We start from the raw sequence: 13,435 nt of genomic DNA, 5'->3' as shown, positions 1-13,435 counted from the left end.
TTAACAGGCGTTTATAAAATAATTTTATAAAGTTTAAGGTGTGCGGAAATGGTATATTAAATTATTAAAGTGTGTCAAAAAAGTAACTTTTTTATTATATTCTTATAATACCCTTATTCTCTTAAAAATTAAAATAAAAAATTAATAAAATAAAAAACTAAAAAATTATTTAGAAGAAAAAAAAGAAAAAAGGAAAGGGTTGTTTGCTGGTTGGGCATCTCGCATTTGATGACCTAGCCTGCGAGCCAACCCCGAGGTGGCGAGGGGCAACTCGCCGCCAAATTTTAATATACTAGTGTCATCATGAGATTTATATGTGAAAATTTATAAATATGAATTGCATATATAGATTGATATGAATTCTAGCTATACCAAAGTCTGGGATCATAGGTTTCATCTCGTCATCTAATAATATTTGTTCCTTGCTTTCAAGTCTCGGTGAATAATTGTCATTCTAGCTTGAGTATTCTTTGAGATATCGAGGCCCTGAGTAACCCCTTCAATGATGTCAATCAGTTTTCTCCAATCTAATAGAAAACTTCTCATTGGGTCTATGTCAAATTATTAGATAATGAAAATTAATAAGTCGGTCATTCAATTATCATGTGGCCAATAAAGAAAAAAGATGAAGAAAAAAAATGCCCAAATATTTAAAAAGACACCTTGTACATGCAGCAGGAACAGCCTTGCTACAATATTAATGTCAAAATTTTGAACTCAAATGGACCCCCCACATAGAAAATACAAAAAGAAGTTACAACACACATAATTAATTTGACTTTCAAGTGTATGTACGTACGTGTCTACATGCATGCATGCAGTAGCTTTTTACAAAACAAAAATGTAAAATGCATGCACGCATGCAATTATAAAAGGCCAAGAATTGTTGTTGTTTCCAACCATAATATTTCAAGAGACCAAAAAATGATGAGGAGCAAATACTCTCTAGTACTACTACTGTTGCTCTCGATCACTGGGGTGGTGCTTCTCAGCACTACTGCCTCACTAGCTGACCACCATCAACAGCCTTCCAAGCCCGGGCCTTCTCTGAATTTGGCCAATGATCATGCCGTCAAAGCCGGATACTGGTATTACCAGAGCGGCTTCCCGGTGGCCAGCATAAGCCCTACCCTTTTCAACCATCTTTTTGCTGCCTTTGCTTATGTCAACGACACCACCTACGAAGTCACCTTTCCTCCCGGTTATGAGGGCATCTTTCAAAACTTCACCAAAGCCGTGCACTGCTCACAGAACCCTTATATTAAAACCTTTTTATCCATCGGTGGAGAAGCCTCTAATCCTTCCATCTTTGCTTCCATGACTAGCAGTAGCAGTTCCCGTGAAGCATTCATAAACTCCTCCATTGATGTAGCCAGGACCAACTTCTACTTTGGCCTTAGCCTCAACTGGCAATATCCCTACACCAGCGATGAAATGACCAACCTCGGCTTACTCCTCACTGAATGGCGAGCTGCCCTGGAGGAAGAGGCCAACCGCACTGGCTATGACCGTCTGCTTCTAACAGCCGATGTCTTTTACTCCTCATATTTTTGGCCGTCCTTGGAATATCCCATTCAGGAAATCGTAGATAGCTTGGACTGGATCAACGTAATGGCCTACGACATTCATACCCCCATTTCCTCACCCAACTTGACTGAACCGCCTGCTCCATTCAACAATCCATTAATCTCTCGATTTAGCATCGAGTACGGCGTCGGTGCTTGGATCAGCTAGGTGCAGTTAAATAACCATTTATCTCAAAAATTTAAATTTTTAAAAATAACAAATTTAATTATTTAATCTCTATTCCATATCAACGTACAGGTGTGCCAAGAAACTTCATAGTCCTCGGCCTTCCATTTTATGGTCGCAGTTGGATTCTGGTAAATGAAAATAACCATGAAATACTCTCACCCGCCCGGGGACCGGTGCCTGGATTAGACCCCATATCTTATAGCAAAATCGTGACCATTAAGATACCTCCTGCCGTGGCAAAGTACGATCCCGCATATGTCACGAACTATCTCTATAATGGATCTACCTGGATTGGTTACGATGATACGCATACCATCTCCATTAAGATTGGACATGCAAAGCTCATGGGATTGCATGGTTACTTTGCATGGCATGTGGACGACGACACTGCTGACTGGGCTCTTTCAACTGCAGGTAATTAATTAATTAGTATGAATTAATTTGGTTATGACTATATATTTCTCTTTGGATTTCTAGTCTTCATTATTCTAACTTGTAACGTGTAATTTTTATTGTTGTCGAAGCTTTCCATGCATGGGACGCGGATGATCATGAGTTCTTGCTTGGAAGCGCTTAGCTTGTATTATCAACAATATTAAGGCCAGTAATCAGATATGTCGTACTTGTTTAGAAGCTTCTATTATCAGATGTATTGGCAGGCCAATAATCCGACAAGCGTGAATTTGTACTTTGTAACATACATGCTTGTATGATATATCTACAATAAGGCCTGTATCAGATCTGTCGTGTTAATTAAGAAGCTTGTATTATATATCTACATTAATAAGGCCAACTATCAAATATGCTGTGTTTTAATTAAGGCAATTATCTTAGTCGGATGTGATGTGTTATTTGTAGTATAAATACTTGTTTTTACAATATTCCAAACCACGCCACATTAATTGGCATATATATATATATATATATATATATATATATATATATATACCTCAAACTGATCGACTTAACACAAGCCAGCTCTTTAAAAGGTGGAGGGCTCCTGCTAACCTCATGAACACTAGTCCAAACACGTGTACGGGTCTTCCTCAACCGCCTCTTCAAAGATGTTTACAGGTGGACGTGTGAGTTCACAGCTCAAGAAATATAAATATCTTGACCTTAGTCGTGTGTGAAGTGAGCTCCATTTACATTTAAAAATTCATTTTTATATGCTAGTAAAGCAGCAATCACAGCGCATGATTTTCAAAAAAAGGTTTGTTTATAAAATATTATAGCCGTTTTGTTTTAGAGAGGTGGTTTATACATAATAGTAAAATCAAACTTTATTTTCCTTTGCTTTTTCTTCTCTACATATATAACTTCATACTCTATAATATAAAGCGAGTAAAACAATTTAATAACAACACATACCACTACAAGAAACTGACTCATCAGGGGCGACTTATTAGGGGCGACTTTATAGTCGCCCCTAATACTCAACTATTAGGGGGGACTTTTGAAAGTCGCCCCTAATAGTTATGTATTAGCGTCCACATCCAAGTGGACGCTAATAGCCGACCCAAAAGATGAATAATAGCGTCCACTCTACAGTGGACGCTAATAACTCGACCCTAATATTCTCGCGGGAAATATTCAAAAGGCGGGGAAAAGATCATTAGCGTCGACTTTAGGAGTCGACGCTAATGGTTAATTATTAGGGTCGACAAAGTCGACCCTAAAGAGTGTGAGGAATTAAAAAAAAAAAAAAAAAAAAAAAAAAAAATTTATTCACCAATAGCGTCCACTCAAAGTGGACGCTGAAGAGTGATCATTAGGGTCGACTATAAAGTCGACCCTAATGCCTAAGTATTTGGGTCGACAAAGTCGACCCTAAAGAGTATGTGTAGGAATTAAAAAAAAAAAGAAAAAAAAAATAATTTTATTCACCAATAGCGTCCACTCAAAGTGGACGCTGAAGAGAGATCATTAGGGTCGACTTTAGAGTCGACCCTAATGCCTAAGTATTAGGGTCGACAAAGTCGACCCTAAAGAGTATGTGTAGGAATTAAAAAAAGGAAAAAAAAAAAATTTTATTCACCAATAGCGTCCACTCAAAGTGGACGCTGAAGAGTGATCATTAGGGTCGACTTTAGAGTCGACCCTAATGCCTAAGTATTAGGGTCGACAAAGTCGACCCTAAAGAGTATGTGTAGGAATTAAAAAAAAGAAAAAAAAAATAATTTTATTCACCAATAGCGTCCACTCAAAGTGGACGCTGAAGAGAGATCATTAGGGTTGACTTTAGAGTCGACCCTAATGCCTAAGTATTAGGGTCGACAAAGTCGACCCTAAAGAGTATGTGTAGGAATTAAAAAAAGGAAAAAAAAAATAATTTTATTCACCAATAGCGTCCACTCAAAGTGGACGCTGAAGAGAGATCATTAGGGTCGACTTTAGAGTCGACCCTAATGCCTAAGTATTAGGGTCGACAAAGTCGACCCTAAAGAGTATGTGTAGGAATTAAAAAAAGGAAAAAAAAAATAATTTTATTCACCAATAGCGTCCACTCAAAGTGGACGCTGAAGAGAGATCATTAGGGTCGACTTTAGAGTCGACCCTAATGCCTAAGTATTAGGGTCGACAAAGTCGACCCTAAAGAGTATGTGTAGGAATTAAAAAAAAGAAAAAAAAAATAATTTTATTCACCAATAGCGTCCACTCAAAGTGGACGCTGAAGAGAGATCATTAGGGTCGACTTTAGAGTCGACCCTAATGCCTAAGTATTAGGGTCAACAAAGTCGACCCTAAAGAGTATGTGTAGGAATTAAAAAAAGGAAAAAAAAAAATAATTTTATTCACCAATAGCGTCCACTCAAAGTGGACGCTGAAGAGAGATCATTAGGGTCGACTTTAGAGTCGACCCTAATGCCTAAGTATTAGGGTCGACAAAGTCGACCCTAAAGAGTATGTGTAGGAATTAAAAAAAGGAAAAAAAAATAATTTTATTCACCAATAGCGTCCACTCAAAGTGGACGCTGAAGAGAGATCATTAGGGTCGACTTTAGAGTCGACCCTAATGCCTAAGTATTAGGGTCGACAAAGTCGACCCTAAAGAGTATGTGTAGGAATTAAAAAAAGGAAAAAAAAAATAATTTTATTCACCAATAGCGTCCACTCAAAGTGGACGCTGAAGATAGATCATTAGGGTCGACTTTAGAGTCGACCCTAATGCCTAAGTATTAGGGTCGACAAAGTCGACCCTAAAGAGTATGTGTAGGAATAAAAAAAAAAAGAAAAAAAAAATAATTTTATTCACCAATAGCGTCCACTTTTGAGTGGACGCTGAAGAGTGATCATTAGGGTCGACTTTAGAGTCGACCCTAATGCCTAAGTATTAGGGTCGACAAAGTCGACCCTAAAGAGTATGTGTAGGAATTAAAAAAAAAGAAAAAAAAATAATTTTATTCACCAATAGCGTCCACTCAAAGTGGACGCTGAAGAGTGATCACTAAAGTCGACCCTAATGCCTAAGTATTAGGGTCGACAAAGTCGACCCTAAAGAGTAGGTAGGAAAATAAAAAAAAAATAAAAAAAAATTTGATGCAGTCACAGAATGTACAAACTTGTACATTCTGTGACTGCGATCGATCGCACACAATATGCGATCGATCTCAGTCACAGAAACAAAAAAAGAAAGGCAGAATGTATATATATATATATAATTTTTTTTAATTTTAATTTTTATTGCATAATGTACAACAACTTTGATAGTGATACAATGAAATGATAGGATCAAGTGACAATAAAAATTGAAACAATTGAAATTAAAGGTTTATTCAAACATCCGTTTGATCATAGTACATTTATTCAATCGATCATGATAGGATCAAATGATCGATGAAACTTGAAACAACTAAATTGAAGGTTTGATCGAATATCCGATCAATCATAATGAATTAGTTCGATTGATCGTGATAAGATCAAATGATTGAAACAATTGAAATTGAAGGTTTGATCGAATATCCGATCAATCATAATGAATTAGGTCGATTGATTGTGATAAGATCAAATGATTGAAACAATTGAAATTGAAGGTTTGATCAAATATCCGATTGGTCCTACCTAGTGCATTCGATCGATCGATCGTGATAAGATCAAATGATCAAACAAATTAAATGTTCGATCGAACATTGAATTGAAGTCTAAGCATTTTATATTATATTAGTGCAGTACTTAAATTGATCGGGATACAATCAATACAACTTGACATGATTGAAGGTTCAATCAAACATTTGATAAAATCAATTCTGATCGATACTATTACATATTAGTCTGATCGATCGTAATGGGATCAAATGTTCGATCAAACATCCGATCGATCCTAGTGAATTAGTTCGATTGATCGTGATAGAATCAAATGATCAATTAAATGTTCGATCGAAAATCCGATCGATCAAACATCCAATCGATCTTAGTGAATTAGTTTGATTGATCGTGATAAAATCAAACATCTGATCGAAAATCCAATCGATCCTAGTGAATTAGTTCGATTGATCGTAATAGAATCAATTGATCGATCAAACATCTGATTGATCCTAATGAATTAGTTAGATTGATCATGATAAGATCAATTGATCGATCAAACTGAATACAATTGAAGGTTCAATCGAACATTTAATTGAACTATAAGCTTTTTATATTATCTTAGTGCATTAGTTATATTGATCTTATATTATCTTTGAATTTTGTATTGATCTTAGAATTAATTATAAGATAAATATCAACTTAATGATCTTTATTAAACGGAAATTATTAGTTAATATTATAATAATAAAAACATATTACAGGAGAAAATAAAGAAAAACAAAAATAAATAAAAATTAAAAATTATAAGTATAATTTTTTTTTTAAAAAAAAATTTTGAGGCTCATTAGGGGCGACTAAGGTCGCCCCTATTGTTAAAAATTTTTTTGAGGCTCATTAGGGGCGACTAAGGTCGCCCCTATTGAGTGCGAAAAATTTAGAAAAAGTGGCGGGATATCTGAAATTGGCGCTAATATTCTGAAATTTTCAGACCATTTTATGTTTTCTGAAAAGTTCAGACCATATTTGTTTGATCCAAATCCCTAACCCCAAAGTCCCACCCCCTTCATCACTCTCTCTCTCTCTCTCTCTCTCGATCTCTCTCACTCGGCGCACGTTTCTCTCTCCGGCAGCTCTCTCTCCGACCCTCCTATCACTCTCCGGCGCACTCAACTCTCTCCGGTAGCTATCTCCGTCGATCTAAACCCATCCAAGCAGTGAAGGGGCAATCAAACCCTCGGCGACCGTTTCTGTCAGTGTCTCTTTCGCTCATTCAGGCCGCATAGAGGTGCTATTTCCGTTTTTGCTCTCTACGAGATCGGACTAATTAAAGAAAACGTTTATTTTATTATATAATTATCCCATTATATTTAATTTTGTCATGAATTTGTTATCTTTGTTGAAGGAATTGCCAGTTTAGATTATTTTCAATTGCATTACCCACGAGCTTCAAATTGTGCGATCCCATTCTTATGCTTCTTATGAGTTATTTGACTTGTTACAGATGAAAGATAGCAGAGATGCTGTCAAGAACGATAAAGCCTCAAAATCCTCAGCTGTTAGCTCTCTCCCACTCATTCTTGATGTGGATGACTTTAAGGTAGGCTTCAAAACGCATCAATTTATGTTATGCAGATTTGCCTATTGTCTTCCAGGTCTTCAATTTCAGCTAGGTCTTGTTAGTCTTACACATTTCTGTTTTGGTAATTAATTCGATGATTTACTGTGAGAGATGTGCTTAGAGATTTAGGTTTGGAACTTGTAGGGTGATTTTTCATTTGACGCGTTGTTTTGAGATGACTAAAATATTGTCTATTTTGTGAAGTTAATGTATGCAATTTCAGAAAAACTTAACTTATTCTTTATTTTATTTGAAAAATTAATGCATTTCATGTGCTTGACTTTTTGCCTAGGAAGGGTAATTAATTTTGGAAACTTGGAATCTTTTTAGTTAGTTAAAAGACAATGTATGGTAAATTAATGATGCCACTTTTATAAAACTGAATATTTAAACAAAATCAAATAAATGCCACCGGCGGATTAGTTGAGTTGATGGCCCGCCCTTGCAAAGCAGTGAAGTAGTAGGGGGACTAAGTCTAATTGTAGAAGTCAACAGTTGGTGAAGGTCAATGAAATCCAACTCCATCGTGCACACCACAGTTGAGGCAATTGAAAGCATCGGCCGGACACGTGATGTGTTTATTTGACGTGGGGGAGTTTGCATGCCTAGATCCGCATAATTAGCGGGATGAAATCTGAGCCGAGAGAATTGATTAATATTTAGTGCCACTGCCGATGGGTTTTATTGGGTGCACACACACAATTGAGAAAACCACATGCATTTCCCTGGTTTATGCTTTAATTCTATTCTTCTTCAATGAGGTGTGTGAGAGTGGTACTAGAAAGTAAGTGCTGCAGGACAGGTTTGGATTGATGAAACTTAGTGTTTGATTGATTCAGAATGAACCAAAGAGGGTGGATTGCGCTCGATAGCCGCTTGAGTAATTAATCTCAAGAAGGAGGTCTCTGTCCAAGATTCTAAGCACCGCAAGACACTCGCTGAGGTTAGTTAACTGAAGTGTTGCTTTGAATTGTGATACACGTAATGAGTTTTCCCATGAATCTGAAAATTGAGTTACATATGATGGTTATATGTCCCTTGTGCTTTTAATGAATTTGCTTTGCTTATAAAAAAAAAATGATGGTTGTCTGTATCTTTTCTTTTTCAGCTGGAAAAAGGTGTAGATGGATTGTTTGATAGCTTTGCAAGGTTGGACTCACGTATTTCAAGTGTTGGACAGACTGCTGCAAAGATCGGAGATCATTTGCAGGTAGAGTTTTCCCATGCTTCATTGCCATATGGTTATGATCCTTGTAGTTAATACAATTTTATCACCATCTCTATTGAAACTTTGTTATTTTATGTTTTCATTTATATGGCGTTTTCTTGTCAGAGTGCAGATGCTCAGCGAGAAACTGCTAGTCAAACAATAGAGCTTATAAAGGTATTGTCAATTGATCATTTAGTTTATGATATCCTTTGTTAGAACGTGCTAACTGCATTATTAATTTAATCCCTGCAGTATTTGATGGAGTTCAACAGCAGCCCAGGAGACCTAAAATCGCTTGGAGTCATAGGCTTTCTTATCCTTTTCAGTGGTGTTTGTCCTTGTGTAGAACTGGAGAACAGATTGCTTGCTCGTTTTGATGCAGCATCACAGCGGAGAGAATTGTCTTCAATGGCTGAATGTGCTAAAATTTTATCTCAGGTAAATACTTTTGTTAGGTCTGATATGTAATAATTTAATTATTATTGATTTTAAACTTAATAGCTTCATTAAGTAGCTCTTCCTTCCCTCTTTCCCACTCTTTCTTCATCTCTCTCTCTCTCTCTCTCTCTCTCTCTTTGGATTTATAATATGAGGATAAATCGAATTAATCCTCCCTAACTACTTTGCTCTTTTACTTCATTTGTTTAGTCAACAATCTTTTTAACAGATGATGAGAACAAAGTGAATGCTTTTGACAAAATTAATAATTTCTTAAACAAGATTAGTAGATTTGTTGATTAAAATGGGCAATTGAAATAGACTAGTTGAAATAAACAGCTGCTTCCAATCCTTAGACCTTGTGGTTGCTTAACAAGCACTCATCCCAAATTCTCAAGCATCTATAGCTATTCAATGTAAAGCTGTTCTTGTGGTTGAATTCTTGTGGTTGAATTCTCAAGCATCCCAAATTTTCCAGTAGGTACATGTGTGTGTGGTCGTTTAATCTTGGCGGTCCATAGGGATTGTGGTGTCAGTTTCAACAAACAATGATAGTAGGTTTTTGTTATAATATAGGCAAATGTGGGTTAAGAAAGTTTATATTGTAGCTGTTTTAATGTCTCTTTGCTGCCTGTAATTGTCAAAATCTACAGGGAAGGCACCCTTCCCCCTACTCACCAAAAATTATATAAAAGAGATGATTTGAAACCTGCCCAACGCTAGGTTGGATGAGAGGACCACCTTTTTTTATTGCTTGCCAATTTAGTTTGGTTGTGACTGGGATTTGACTATTTTGGCTTTTTTTATTCACTATTTTGGCTGTGACTGGGATTTGACTTGATAGCCTTTGTAAGAGTCATGTTTAATGGGGGCTGGCGGGCATTTTTTCAATGATTGTCTTGGGACTGTAGATGTCTCACTTTGTTACTTGATTATATTGGAGTTAACATGTATTAGTGGGACTGTTATTGATATATGTTAGAAGTATTGTGGTTAGGAGTTAGCCGATGTATGTTACTCATACCAGTGTTCCCTGGTTCTGCGATCGATCGCACTTGGAGTGCGATCGATCGCAGTACCAGAGAGTTTTCAAGTAGGTTTTTTATATTTTGCGATCGATCGCACTCCAACTGCGATCGATCGCAAAATGTCGGAAACCTACTGGTACTGCGATCGATCGCACTCCAAGTGCGATCGATCGCAGATTATTTTTTTTAAAATTTTTTAGGACCATTAGGGTCCACTTTGTGGACGCTAATGGTTAACTATTAGCGTCCACTTTGGTTTGGACGCTAATAGTTAATTTTTTATTTTTTATTTTATTTTTATTTTATTTTTTTAATTTTTGAGGACCATTAGGGTCCACTTTGTGGACGCTAATGGTTAACTATCAGCGTCCACTTTGGTTTGGACGCTGATAGTTAATTTTTTTTTTTTTTTTTTTTTAAAAAAAAATTTTGAGGACCATTAGGGTCCACTTTGTGGGCGCTAATGGTTAACTATCAGCGTCCACTTTAGTTTGGACGCTGATAGTTATTATTATTATTTTTTTTTAAGGACCATTAGGGTCGACAAAGTGGACCCTAATGGTTAACTAAAAGTGGACTCTAATGCTTGCCTATTAGGGTCGACTTTCGCTTTCGTGTACATCATCTTTAGGGTCAAAACATTGTGGCTTTTAGGGTCGATAAAGTGGACGCTAAAAGTGATCATTAGGGTCGACTTTTAAGTGGACCCTGATAATCAAACATTTGATCATTAGGGTCGGACTATTAGCGTCGACACCTTTAGGGTCGAAAAGTCGACGCTGTTGGCAACAGCGTCCACTTTAGGACCTTTAGGGGCGACTTTGAGTCGACCCTAAAGACCTAATTTCTTGTAGTGTACATATCATAAACATTTATTTATTACATTCTTTACATATTTTGTTAGGCAGATTTCACCCGCCTAATCACCAATTTGGTAATATTCATTCCCCCCTTTCTAGCATTCGGGTGCTAATTAACTGTTAAAAAGTTTACAATTTTATAGGTGAATATGTGAGTCCACTATTCAGCAAGTCTAAAACATCATGACCATACATGTATTGAAAGGGCCTCATCTTAATGCGGCGGAAGTATATTATATCTCTTAACAAAAATTTAATATTTACACAACCACCAATTATAATAGTCATTTATCAGGAGTAATGCTAAATGTTTCACTTATGTCTCTTTCGTGTTCTCCCAAAATCATCTTTGAATATGTTATAGATTATTATTAGATTTTGATTTTAAGGTAATTTTAAAAGTCATATCAATTTTGGAAGCACACAAAAGAAATTTGTAACATTACTCATTTATCAGGTCGATCTTGCCAAAAAAAGAAAAAAAAAGAAAAGAAATATAAAACATGATAAATGTATTTGCTAAACTAAAGTCATATGTACACCTTTTTTAAAAGATCCTATGTGGTTTGGTTATGATGTATTAAATGTATTTATAGTTTATTAAGGACTTTGGAGTACTAGGTTTAAATGTCTTTACAATTTAATTATGTGGATCAAGAATTGTTAGATGGTGATTTAATGATTTATCAAACATAATAAAGAATATAGATGTCCTAGTTAATCTGTGAGAATTTTTAAAGACAGATACTCATGAAAGTTTTAATAAAAAGGTTGTGAAATCTGGAATCTGGGCGTTACATGTATATTTCCCAAGTCCTCCACGCTCATCATGCTACAAGTTCTGAGATTGTTGCATCATTATTAGAACAAATTTCATGCTGCAATGTGGATTTAGTTTCATCCTCTTCATCTGTTTTCCTTGAGCAAGCTGACTTTTTTGGAATTGTTAGAGCAGCAGTTTCATTTTTTAGCATTGATGAAACTTCTAACATTGATGGCCGGTCATTAGCGTTTTCCTGAACGCATAAAAGAGCTATTTGTATGCATGTAATTAATTTTCACAATGAAAGTGTGTCATCCAGAGTAGAATCCATAAATTCCATGCCTTTATCTAAGATCCTCAACAGATGGACCAAGTACTTTTGCCACATTAGACAACAAGGGTTTCTATTTGCAGTGAATCTATCAGGTATAACTTCAATCTCACAATGGATGAGGGAGATGATGACAAGTAAAATCTCTTGCCTAATATGATTGCCCAGATGAAAAACACCCACAGAAATATTGAGGTGGACCAAGCTGATTGAATATGAATTAAAATGGAGTTGATACAAAGTAAGATGCACCCATAATATTTACCCCTAACATAAAGGAAATAAGATTAAAAAAAATAACAACAGCAAGCATAAGAAGAAGCAAACAAGCACCTGGCAGTTCTGAAATTTTTTTTGGAAGTTGCAATTTCTGAATAGAAACAATAAAATTAGTTTAAGTGTACACTTCATCTCAATCCTGGATTACCCTATCATATTAAACAGCTTTTCATCTCAATTATGGAGGGTTTTCCGCTTCAAATCCCTATTGCACATCTCTCTATGTATGTTTTTTCTGCTTGTCGTTTAAGGTGTGAGCATAAAGAATCACAGAGTGTATATTGTAGCTCAGTGCTACATATATACATACATCTATAACATAATGTATGTGTACACGCACATATATTTGTATATTATCATGAAACCATACCCCAGATCAAATTTTTTAGGAAAGGACAGATCTAAAGGATTAGAGTCTCAAAACCATTACAGAGAAACCTCAAAACCTGTAAAAATGTAGAAAGGAGAGGACTAGAATAATAAAATTTGACTGGAACTCACAACTTAATGTTTTATAAGAAGAATCACACAAATGATGACAGTGATGAAATGGTACTTGCTCTAATCTGGAAAACCTAAGCAAGCATATTGCATTTCTGAGAGGCAGTGACATAAACAAAAAACTGGGACCAGAAAGACTTCATGTGTCCACTCTTGCACTCTTGTACAGACCCTTCTCCCAAAGAGAGGAAACCAATAATAATTAATAAAACTAGAGGAAATCAAGAAATGCCATAATATCATTGGCCATTTGACGGAGTACATGTGTCTACAGCCAATTTATTATCTTTATTAATTATGTTCTAGTCCAAGACAAGTGGTAGTCCATAATGAAGGAGTCCTTTCTTTACACGTGGATCACTACTTGTCCAAGTAGTAGTGTTTTACTTTCTTTTCGTTTTCCGTATCAAAGTAGAATAAGTAGTCAAGTCAATAAAAGCTATGTATTCCCTACTTTCAAGAGCAGTTTATGAGAAATTTTTTGCTTATTCATGTGAGTTGTGATTACTCTGTTTGATGGTGAGATTCCATCCTTTTTGGTGAGAAGCGAATCCTTTTATTTGTCCATTATTTTGTTTGCTAACAATTTCTACAGCTTCCCTGTGTCAATTTTGGTATCAGAGCCC

General features: G+C 35.9%; 1 long non-coding RNA gene and 1 pseudogene across 1 annotated transcript; both read left to right on the top strand.

Annotated features, from left to right (window-relative positions):
• The first annotated feature begins 924 nt into the window (after nucleotides 1-924).
• LOC148584521 (class V chitinase pseudogene) lies at nucleotides 925-2,332 on the top strand (annotated as a pseudogene).
• A 4,384-nt stretch (nucleotides 2,333-6,716) lies between these two features.
• Nucleotides 6,717-9,137, top strand: LOC132167737 (uncharacterized). The gene is made up of 6 exons (XR_009438712.2): nucleotides 6,717-7,066; nucleotides 7,283-7,378; nucleotides 8,239-8,342; nucleotides 8,508-8,609; nucleotides 8,733-8,783; nucleotides 8,862-9,137. It is a non-coding gene; the product is annotated as an uncharacterized LOC132167737 (long non-coding RNA).
• Nucleotides 9,138-13,435: the final 4,298 nt, after the last annotated feature.

This window comes from Corylus avellana, chromosome 7 (genome assembly GCF_965113065.1).
Source record: "Corylus avellana chromosome 7, dhCorAvel1.hap1.2, whole genome shotgun sequence".
In the NCBI taxonomy this organism is placed as follows: domain Eukaryota; kingdom Viridiplantae; phylum Streptophyta; class Magnoliopsida; order Fagales; family Betulaceae; genus Corylus; species Corylus avellana.
The sequence above is the reverse complement of the archived record's forward strand: the minus strand, read 5'-3'. Positions and strand labels throughout refer to the sequence as shown.